We start from the raw sequence: 11,225 nt of genomic DNA on the forward strand, positions 1-11,225 counted from the left end.
GTTTCCAGGTGTCTTCCAATTTTCATCCCCTTCTTCCCTATGGACAAGGAGAGACCAGTGATTGTATCTTAGCTGGCTGCTCATGAACTTGTAAGCGCCAGTTGCCACTCGCCCAAGTAGCATGTAAAACATTGTCTTCTTGTTCATTTGATGATAATAGACCTTAGTGTCCCTGAGATGATGGTCTTGATTACCAAGGCTGAGTCATTTGTACCTTCGAGAATTTGGTTTTGTCTATTTATGGACATACTAGCAGCAAAGAGAAATATACATACACAAATGTCCTCTGTCAAGTCTAGATAGAGAGAGAGATCTTAGGCTGCATGTCTAAGTATCCATTCATAGCTCACTCCTGTTGCAAGCTTGTGAATATTTTTCTATGTTGTCTTTAACTCTTGCAAACCTCCCAATGTCTTGCCCTGCCTCCTTCATTTCTTACCAGCATCCCCTACCCTCCTTCCTGTGCCTTCCCCGCCTTCCCTTTCCCTGTTGCCCTCCACCCTGAGCCTAGAACCATCAAAGATGATCCTTTTTTTTTACATTTTATTAGGGGCTCATACAACTCTTATCACATCCATACATATACATACATCAATTGTATAAAGCACATCCGTACATTCTTTGCCCTAATCATTTTCAAAGCATTTGCTCTCCACTTAAGCCCTTTGCATCGGGTCCTCTCTTTTTTTCCCCTCCTCCCTCCCCTCTCCTCCCTCCCTCATTAGCCCTTGATAATTTATAGATGGTTATTTTGTCATATCTTGCCCTATCTGGAGTCTCCCTTCCCCCCCTTCTCTGCCGTCCATCTCCCAGGGAGGAGGTCACATGTGGATCCTTGCATCAGCTCCCCTCCTCCAACCCACTCACCCTCCACCCTCCCAACACCGCCCCCCACACCCCTGGTCCTGAAGGCACCATCCACCCTGGATTCCCTGTGCCTCCAGCTCCCATATGCACCAGTGTACAACCTTTGCCCTATCCAGTCCTGCAAGGTAGAATTCAGATCATGGTAGTTGGGGGGAGGAAGCATCCAGGATCTGGGGGAAAGATGTGTTCTTCATCGGTACTATATCGCACCCTGACTGACCCATCCCCTCTCCTAAACCCCTCTGTGAGGGGATCTCCAGTGGCCGACAAATGGGCTTTGGGTCTACACTCTGCACGTCCCCCTTCATTCATACCTGGTCCCTTTGGCACCTCGTGATCGCACAGGCTGGTGTGCTTCTTCCATGTGGGCTTTGTTGCTTCTGAGCTAGATGACCGCTTGTTCACCTTCAATCCTTTAAGACCCCAGACACCATCTCTTTTGATAGCCGGGCACCATCAGCTTTCTTCACCACATTTGCTTATGCACCCGTTTGTCTTCGGTGATCATATCATGGAGGTATGCAGCCAATGATATGATTTTTTGTTCTTTGATGCCTGATAACTGATCCCTTCAGGGGCACATGATCACACAGGCTGGTGTGTTCTTCCATGTGGGCTTTGTTGCTTTTGAGGTAGATGGGCGCTTGTTTAAGAGATGATTCTTTTAGTGTGAAACCTTTTCAAGGCTTTTTATAATGATGGGCTCATAAAATGTTTATCCTTTTGTGATTGACTGATTTCACACAGCACACTGTCCTCTAGGTTCACCCATGTGATGAAGTGTTTCGCAGAATCATTGTTTTCCCTTTATGTTGCATCGTACTCCATGCTTATTACCAAAGTTCATTTATCCAGTTTTTAACCCAGGGACACTGAGGTTGTTTCCATCTTTATGCTATTATGAAGAATGCTGCAATGAAGATGGGTATGCATATATTGATTTGTGCTATACCTCTTATTTCTTTAGGATAGATCCCAATTAGAGGGGTCGCTAGGAGCTCTGGTGGTGTAGTGAGTTACACCCAGGGCTGCTTACTTCAAGGTCTGCCTTTCCCAGTCACTCCCAGGAAGAAAGATAAGACTTTCTGCTTCCGCTATAGCCTCAGAAACCCACAGGAGTGTCCCATAGGGTCACTCTGAGTCAGAATTAACGCGATGGCAGCATTGCTGGCTCACATGGCATATCTAGTCCCAAATTTTTTGAAGAAGTGTCATGCTTCTTTCCACAGCACCTGTACCATTTTACAGGTCCACCAACAGTGTATGAAGGTGCCAGTCTCTCCACACTCTCACCAGCATTTGTTGTTCATTTTTTGTTGTTGTTTGTTTTATAACTTTGATATGAATACTGGGGTGATGTAGTATCACACTGTTGTCTTGATTTTTTTCCTTTCGGTTGGCTAGTGATGGCGAGCATTTCTTAAAATGTTGTTGACTACCTGAATGTCTTCTTTGAGGAACTGTTTGTTCAGGCCTCTACCCATTTTAAAATATGATTTTTTTAATCTTTTTCTTAATGAGGTAGTAAAGTTTTCTTTAAATTTTGATGTTAGCCCCTTGTCTAATATGTCATTGCCAATTTTTTTCCTTGTCCGTGGGTTCTCTTTATATTCTTTGGGGGAAGTTTTTTGAGCACATAGTGTCTAATTTTTAGGAAGTGGGTGGAATCATCTTTTTTTTAAATCATTTTATTGGGGCTCTTACAACTCATCACAATCCATACATACATCAATTGTGTAAAGCACACTTATACATTTGTTGACCTCATCAAAATTCGCTTTCCACTTGGGTTCCTGGAATCAGCTTCTCGTTTTCCTTTTGCCCCTCCCCCTCACTCCCCGCTCTCCCCTCCCTCATGAACCTTTAATAATTTATAAATTATTATTTTATCTTATCTTACCATGCCCGACGTCTCCCTTCACCCACTTTTCTGTTGCCCGCCCCCCCAGGGAGGAGGTTATATGTAGATCCTTGTGACCAGTTCCCCCTTTCTACCTCCACCCCTTCCCTTCCGGTATCGCCACTCTCACCGTTGGTCCTGAGGGGTTCATCTGTCCTGTATTCCCTGTGTTTCCAGTTCCCATCTGTACCGCTATGCATCCTCTGGTCTAACCAAGTTTGCAAGGTAGAATTGGAATCATGATTGTTGCAGGGAAGAAGCGTTTAAGAACTAGAGGAAGGTAGTGAGTTTCATTATTGCTACACTGAACCCTGAGTGACTCATCTCCCCACTAAACCTCTGCAAGGGATGTCCATTTGTCTACAGATGGTCATTGGGTGGCATGGGATCATCTTAACAGTTTTTTCAAAGCCTATAGGATGATCACTGAGACTTACTAGGAAGAAGTTTTAAGAACATGGAAAACTGCATTGGTGAAGAAACGGCCAGGAAAGTTGCACCCAAGGGGTGTCCTTGCTGACAATGTACCGGCTCATCTTCAAGTGCAGCAGGGGCTTTCCTGCAATGATTTGGTTAAGAAACTTGACCCCATTCACCCGACAGCCCTGCTCTTGTCCCTTCACACTTCTTTTTCCTCCCCAAACTCAAAAGGTCATACAAAAGGAACATGAGTTGACCCCTTCAGGGGGGTCCACAAGCTGCTGATAAATGAGAACCTTGTCATTTTATCTCCCTTGGAATCCAATGTATATTTTTCTAGTTTTTAATATTCTGCTTTCTCTTTTTCCCCCAAAGTTTATTTACAGGTCAATATTCTGAAATTTAAGATGAATATTACCTCAGAAACAATAAATGGGAATTAGGCCTGTTCTTAAAAAAGAAAATGTATGCAAGTTTATTTTAGTCTTTTTTAAAATTTTTATTTAGTTAGTTATTATTTTATTAGGGACTCATCCACCTCCCATCACAATCCATACATACATCAATTGTGTAAAGCACACTTGTACATTCGTTGCCCTCATCATACTCAAAACATTTGCTCTCCACCCAAGCCCCTAGCATCAGGTCCTCTTTTTTCCCTTCCCTCTCCCCTCCCTCTTCCCTCATGAACCCCTGATAATTTATAAATTATTGTTTTGTCATATCTTGCTCTGTCACACGTCTCCCTTCCCCCACTTTTCTGTTGTATGCATGCAGATCCTTGAAATAGGTTCCCCCTTTCCAACCCACCCACGCTATCCCCTCCCAGTATTGCCACTCACACCACTGGTCCTGAGGGCATCATCCACCCTGACTTCCCTGTGTTTCCAGGTCCCATCTGTACCAGTGTACCTCCTCTGGTCTAGTCAGGCTTTCAAGGTAGGATTCAGATCATGACAGAGGAAGTGGGGAAAGGAGGCATTTAGGAACTAGAGGAAAGTTGTATTTTTGATCGTTGCTACATCGCACCCTGACTGTCTCATCTCCTCCCCAAGACCCTTCTGTAAGGGGATGTCCAGTGGACTACAAATGGGCTTTGGTTCTCCATCCGCACTCCCTACCTCATTCCCAATGATATAATTTTTTGTTCTGATGATGCCTGATACCTGATCCCTTCGACACCTTGTGATTGCACAGACTGGTGTGCTTCTTCCATGTGGGCTTTGTTGCTTCTGAGCTAGATGGCCGTTTGTTTACCTTGAAACCTTTAAGACCCCAGACGCTATATCTTTTGATACTCGGGCACCCTCAGCTTTCTTCACCACATTTGCTTATGCACCCATTTGTCTTCAGCGATCATATCAGGAAGTGAGCGCAAAGTGATACGATTTTTTTTGTTATTTGATGCCTGATACCTGATCCCTTCAGCACCTCATGGTCACACAGTCTGGTGCACTTCTTCTATGTGGGTTTTATTGCTTCTGAGCCAGATGGCTGCTTGTTTACCTTCAAGCCTTTAAGACCCCAGACGCTATCTCTTTTGATAGCTGGGCACCATCAGCTTTCTTCACCACATTTAGTTGTTCACCTACTTTGTCTTCAGCGGTTGTGTCGGGAAGGTAAGCATCATAGATTGCCAATTTAATAGAAGAACGTATTCTTGCATTAAGGGAGTACTTGCGTGGAGGCCCAATGTCCCTTTGCTACCTTAATACTAACCTTATAAATAGATCCACATATTAACTATTTCCCCATCCTCATGTATAAATATATTTGCATATGTACATGTCTTTATCTAAACCTCTATAAATGCCCTCTGCCCTCCCAGCACTTTCCTCTATTTTCTTTGACTTTCTTCCTGTCCCACTATCATGCTCAGTCCCCACCAGGGTTTCAGCAATTCCTCCTAGTTATATTACCCTTGATCGTGCCCAACCAGGCCTCCCACACCCTTCTCACCACCAATTTGGAACGCTTGTTGTTCCCTGGTCCCTGGGTTTATTAACACCACTACCTTTCTCCCACCTCCCTGTCTCCCATGTCCCTACGGAACTATCGGTCCTGTTGTTTTCTCCTGTGATTGTTCATCCAGCCTATCTTATTTAGACAAACCTGTGGAGATAGTAACATGCACAGAAACAAGACAGAGCACAACCAAGCAACAAAATACAACAAACCAATGACACACAGGATTGTTTGTTGGCCTTTTGGAGTGTTTGCCAGTCCAGTCTGTTGGGGCACCATGCCCTGGCCCCAAAGTCCACCTTCCGCTTTCCCTGGGGATCTCGCTGCTCCATTCCCTTGCTTTTCTTTGCACCCCCTTGATGTTTTGCCTCGGTGTGGCGGATCCAATTGGATGCAATTCCCTCACTGTGTCTCCGGTGTTGTCACCTGTAGGGCCATGGGTCAGTGAGGGATGTCATGTCTCAAAGTGGGGCCGGCCATGTAGTTCTCTCTGTCGACTGGCTATTCTCATTGGGAATATCGACCTCCTGGCCTGGTGGGCCATGATGTGCTCCACTCTCTCCTCCTCCTCCTTCATCTGCTCCCATGTGCTCCGATCAGATATGTCCCTCTTCCAGAGATGTAGATTCAGTGCTGTCCTTTGATATAAGTTCTTCTGAGGGGAGGGACAGATGTCCCCTTAGTAGTTGGGGTTGGGGCCAGCCCCCCAGACCTCTCCACTGGTTCCCCGATCCACACCAGCATGTTACATTCACATCTTGGAGCATCAGGGTGAAGTTTGGTCCCTCTTTTCCTGTGGAGACACAAACTGTTAGGCAGATAGGTAGGAATGGGATGTCCATTGACACATGCCCAAGAGAGCTAAGCATGAGAACAAAGGGCGGCGCACTGCACATGCTCAAAGGCCTAGCTTTTCCCACGGTTGGCATGGGTGGGCATTAAACCTGGATCGGCCCACCTGGGCCAGGTGAATTCAATCCAGCCAATGGGGTCAATCTGGGGTCATCCACCACGCCTCCCCCTGGAATCATTGAAAAGGCAGGAGCCAGGGGGAGAGAGGAGGAACTGTGGAGAGAACTTGAGAAAGAACTTGAGACAGTCTTTGGAGGAGAACTTGGGAAAGAGATCTTTGCGTGACGCCGACCAGTCTCTGCCAGGCTGCGTGGTTGGGAGGAATCCTATGTGTGCCATGTAAAACCTGAAACTTCTTCTAATTCTCATTAAACTCACTTGGATCATGAGCCAGGCTCCGGCGTAAATTTTTTCTCGTGCGGAGCCAAGGACCAAGGGAGGTGTAACTCTAGCCCAGAGAGAGATCTTGCAAAACAATACCCTCCCCTTGGGTGGGTAGTGCCCTGTGCCCCTCTACCCTTTTCTTTTTTATTATTTTTTTCCCTGTCCCCACCTCCTTTTTAGTTGTCTACCGTGTGCATCCCTGCATTTGATCTGGTCCCCGTTACACCACCTGGTCCTCACCCCAAGAATATTTGTATACCATAGCTTTTTCCCTATGCCCCATTTGCCTTTTTTTAAAAAGCTTACCTCAGCAGCCTTTGAAGTCTTTCTATATGTAAGTCAATACTATCTTTAGGTCTCTTTTCTCTTTTTTGCCCTCTGGGTGAGGTTGTTCTATGTGGTGGTCTCTTATTTATGCTTGGTGAGTGTTGTTCTTCTGCCCATACTGGGTCAGGAAGGATCTTTTGTAGGGCTGGGTTTCTTCTAACGTATTCTTTGAGTTTTTCCTTGTCTGGGAAGACTCTTACTTCTCCATCTATCTTGATTGATAATTTGGTTGGGTAGAGTATTCTTGGGTTTGCATTGTTTTCCTTCAATTTTTGGAATATGCTACTCCACTCTCTCCTTTTCTTCATAGTTTATGCTGATAGGTCTGAGTATATTTTTATTTGGAACCTTTATATGTGATTGCTTGTTTTTCCCTAGCTGCTCTCATGATTTTCTCCTTTTCCTCAAAGTTGGATCATTTAACTATTATGTGCCTTATTGACTTCTTCTTGGGATTCAGTCTTGCTGGGGTTCTTTCAGCCTCCCGAATGGTTGCCTAGTTTTCATTCATTAAGCTGGGGAAGCTTTCCTCCAAGAATTCTCTCACTATTATTGCAGATGACTTCTTTGTTGTGTCTTCCTCCAGTAAGCCAATAATTCTAATGTTGTTCCGCTTCATAGCATCAGACATAACTCTTAAGTTTTCTTCAGCTTCTCTGATGATCTTATTAGATTTTTGTTTGTGTTTGTTAAAGTCTGCTTGGCTGTCCTCCAAGTCACTGATGCGGTTCTCTGATTCCTCCAGTCGCTTCTCGAGGTCCATGAGTGTGCTACTGGTTTTTTGTTTTCTCCTCCCTAAGCTCCTGTATTTCTCTTTGATTTATGGCTTTTACCTCTTCTATCATTTCATCCTTTTTCTGAATAGTTTCCCTCATATCCTCTATGACTCCAAGTAGCAGTCTGAAATTTTCTTTCTGTGGCAGCTCAATGTCTGCTTCTTCTATGCATGTCATTATGTTCAGGCCATCTTCTGGCATTACCTTTTGTTTCTCCCGTTTTTTTCATTGAGGTCGTTGGGGCTGATGGCTGTTTGTGTGGCGTTGTTTTAGATGAGCCAGGTGTCATTTTCCTGGGAGTCGAAGAGCACTGGCTCTGTCTGGGAGACTTGTAGGAGTGCTTCTTCAAACTGCCTATAGCTCATTTCACTATGGAATTAACCTACCACTTTATCCTCCTGTGACTTCCCTCTCAGGGGAGTGACCCAGAAGGGTTGCCTGCTTTGGTGTTTCGGAGGTTGGGCAAAGGTTCATACAGCAGCTTGGAGCTTTGAGGAGTGTTGGCTGAGCTGCCTTATGCCCCAGGCACACAGGCAGGAATTCCCAGTAAGAAGTTGCGCAGAGCATCCCCTGGTGGGAGTCAGCAGGGCATTTTCCAGCCTAGTTAGCTACCCAGGGTGGAGCTCACCTAGCTGGATGTGGCACAGGTGTAAATGCCCTAGGCTAAGAAGAGTGGTCTGGAGGTTAGCAGTAAAATGTGAGAGACCAAGAAAGAGGCAAAGAGGAGACAAAAAAGTTTAAAAGCAAGCCCATTGAGCCTCAGGATTTTATTTTTTTTATCTCCCTGGCCAGCTAGAGTATACTCAAATGTAATTGACTCTTACAATCACTGGGCTGAAGCTCCTTGCTTTTTAAAGCTGACTCTTGCTACAGCGGGTCTTTGTTATGCTAAAAGCTGCCAGGCCCTGTAGCTGAGTTCTGGCATTCCTTAGCTAGGTTGCTTCTTATGCTGATTTATGTTAAGGACCTCCACCAATGTGCTCCTTGGAGCTGAGCAACCAGACTTGGGTTTGAGTTTTAAGCCAATAATATATATTTTACCCACCCACCCACCCCACCCCACCCTTTTTTTTTTTTTTTTGCTTGTGATGTGCTCTGATTTGGGGGGTGTCGGGCTGGCCCCCAGAGGGTCAAATCCAGCTAATTATGGGGGTTATTTCCTTCTTGGCCAATTGGAACTATATCTGTTCACTGGACTCCCAACTTTCCGCTTATTTTCTCCCACACTGCGATCTTCCTAAGGTAATACTATATTTTTTCTTTTACTCTAAATTATGGCTACCTGACACCACTCCTCTGGCCGTGGGCTCAAGGTAGCCAACCGCACAGAGATCTCTGGAGTAAGGTTCCCCTCTTGTCTGGAATTCTGTCCCCTCTCAGGCATCTGCCTGCAGAAATCGCTATTCCTGGCAAGGGCACAGCCAGCGCCTGCAGGCTCGCCAAAGCTAGAGCACTTTAAAGCATTCTTGGTTTGCTTTGTGAGTGGAAATCCCACACAAAAAGGAGTTCAGGAGAAACCCTGGTACCGTAGCTCTAATTTCAGGACTCCACCTCCCTGTTTCCTTTGCCTTACCTCCTGATTTTCTGGTCTGGCTGCAGGAGCTCCGGAGGGATGAGTCCTATCTGGTCGCCATTTTCTCCCCCTTGTTCTGCTTCCTTTTTCATTGGGGTTTTTCCTATGTTTTCTTCTACCATTATTGTTCAGTTGGTGTTTTGTTTTGATCTGGTATGTTTTTCTAGATATGAAATCTAGGATAGGTAAATCTGTAGGGATGGCAGCTGGATTAATAGCTTCCTAGGGTGTTAATAGTTTCCTATAGGAGCCCTGGTGGTGTAATGATTCCAGGTTGGGCTGTTAAGTGCAAGATCGGCAGTTTAAAACCACCAGTCACTCCCTGGGAGAAAGATAGGACTTTCTGCTTCCATAAAGAGTTACAGTCCCAGAAACTCAAAGGGGTATTTCTAACCTGTCCTATAGGATCTCTAGGAGTCCAAATTTATTAGATGGCAGTGAGGTTTGTTTTGTTTTTGAAGTACATCGCAGGGAAGATTGGTGAGTAATGGGAAACTAGCAACAATAAGTACAAGGAGGAAGAAATGTCCTAAGATTGATTGTGATGATGATTTCACAACTCTTTAATAAGATCAAACTATTGAAATATATGATATGTGAATTAGATATCAATAAAACTGTTATTAAAATAACTTAATGAAGAAGATTCATTTCATCATAATAAACTTATGAGCTTGGTCAAGGTTTTTTTTTTAAAAAAACTGAAAACTGCAACGTTCTTCAGAGAAGGGTGCGAAAATGAAAAGACCACTATCAGACATTTATAAACCTAAATTGAGGGTATTTTGAGAAACCATAGCTTCACCTTTTTATATCTTTGTTTAATAAAAGTTTATATGATTTTGCAGTAGTATTTTTTACCTACCCTTGTAAAATAGGATCCTACACAGCCACTAGAAGAAATAAGATCTTGACATGCCACAATATGGATGGAGCTTGAAGATATTATTCTAAATGAATTAAGTCAATCAAAAAAAGACAATTATTGTATCATATTTCACTGATCTAAAAAGCTAAAAATTAATTTGCAGTTACCAGAGGCAGGAGGGAGGACCCCTGATGGTGTAGTAGTGATGAATGGCACAGCTAAATACAAAGTCAAACCTAGCAGTTCAGAGTCAGATGCTCAGCTGCTCTATGTGAGAAAGATGAGCTTTTTCTGGTCCCATAAAAATTTACAGCCTCAGAAATCCACCAGAGCAGTTGACTCTGCCTTATAGAGTCTCTAGGGGCTGGAATTGATTTTGTGGGAGTAAGCTTGAGAGAGAGGAGGGTGTGAAGAACAGAGGATTATAGCTTAGGAAATCCTGAACTCCAGTTTGTAGTGATGAAAAAATTTCATTGATTCAATATAGGCTTGCACTGCCAATTATTATAAGTGTTGTCAGTAAGTCATACACTTACACAAATTTGAATTGCAAAAGTTGTCTAATAAGCACATTTACAACTACCAAAAATAGAATAGCTGCTTATATATTTATGAGACTGCTTTTGTACAACCCAATATCTCATCAGATTTGAGGTAATTGTTTCCTGGGACATTCCAGTTAATTGACCTAATGATGTATTTAGTGCTTCTGTTCTATTTCCTAGCTTCCTGTGTGGTTCCTGGAGTCTTAAAACCCTTATAAGCAGCTGTCCAAGGCACAATTGATCTCTATTTCCCTGAATCAATAGAAGAACAAGAAGGGAAAGTTGAGTATGTGGTTAAATGCCTCCATGAATGACTGCCACCTTTGCCATAAGACCAGATGAACTGGATGGTATCTAACTACTATACTGAGCATTTTAATCCAAGATTCTATAGGGGGGAAATAAAACATGATCAAAATGGGAAATATGTCAAACAACATTTTAAATTCTCATGGATGCTAGATTTTCTGGAGTCATGGGACCTGGATGAACCCTTGAAAATATTGCCCTAAGATAATCACTAAACTTTATAGCAAATACAGTATCCCCTTAAATATCTTAAAACCAAATGATAATTTAGATTAACTAGTAAAATATGTCTGCCTTGAGCATTAGGCTTCTTTTAAAACTATTTATATGGAATCAAATTGACAACAGCAACTTAAAAGAACCTTAGGGGGTCATAAGTTTATGTTACTAGGGGAGGAATAACTCAGAGAAGGGGTGAGAATGGTTGTCCAATTCAAAG

This window comes from Tenrec ecaudatus, chromosome 16 (assembly GCF_050624435.1).
Source record: "Tenrec ecaudatus isolate mTenEca1 chromosome 16, mTenEca1.hap1, whole genome shotgun sequence".
Taxonomy (NCBI): domain Eukaryota; kingdom Metazoa; phylum Chordata; class Mammalia; order Afrosoricida; family Tenrecidae; genus Tenrec; species Tenrec ecaudatus.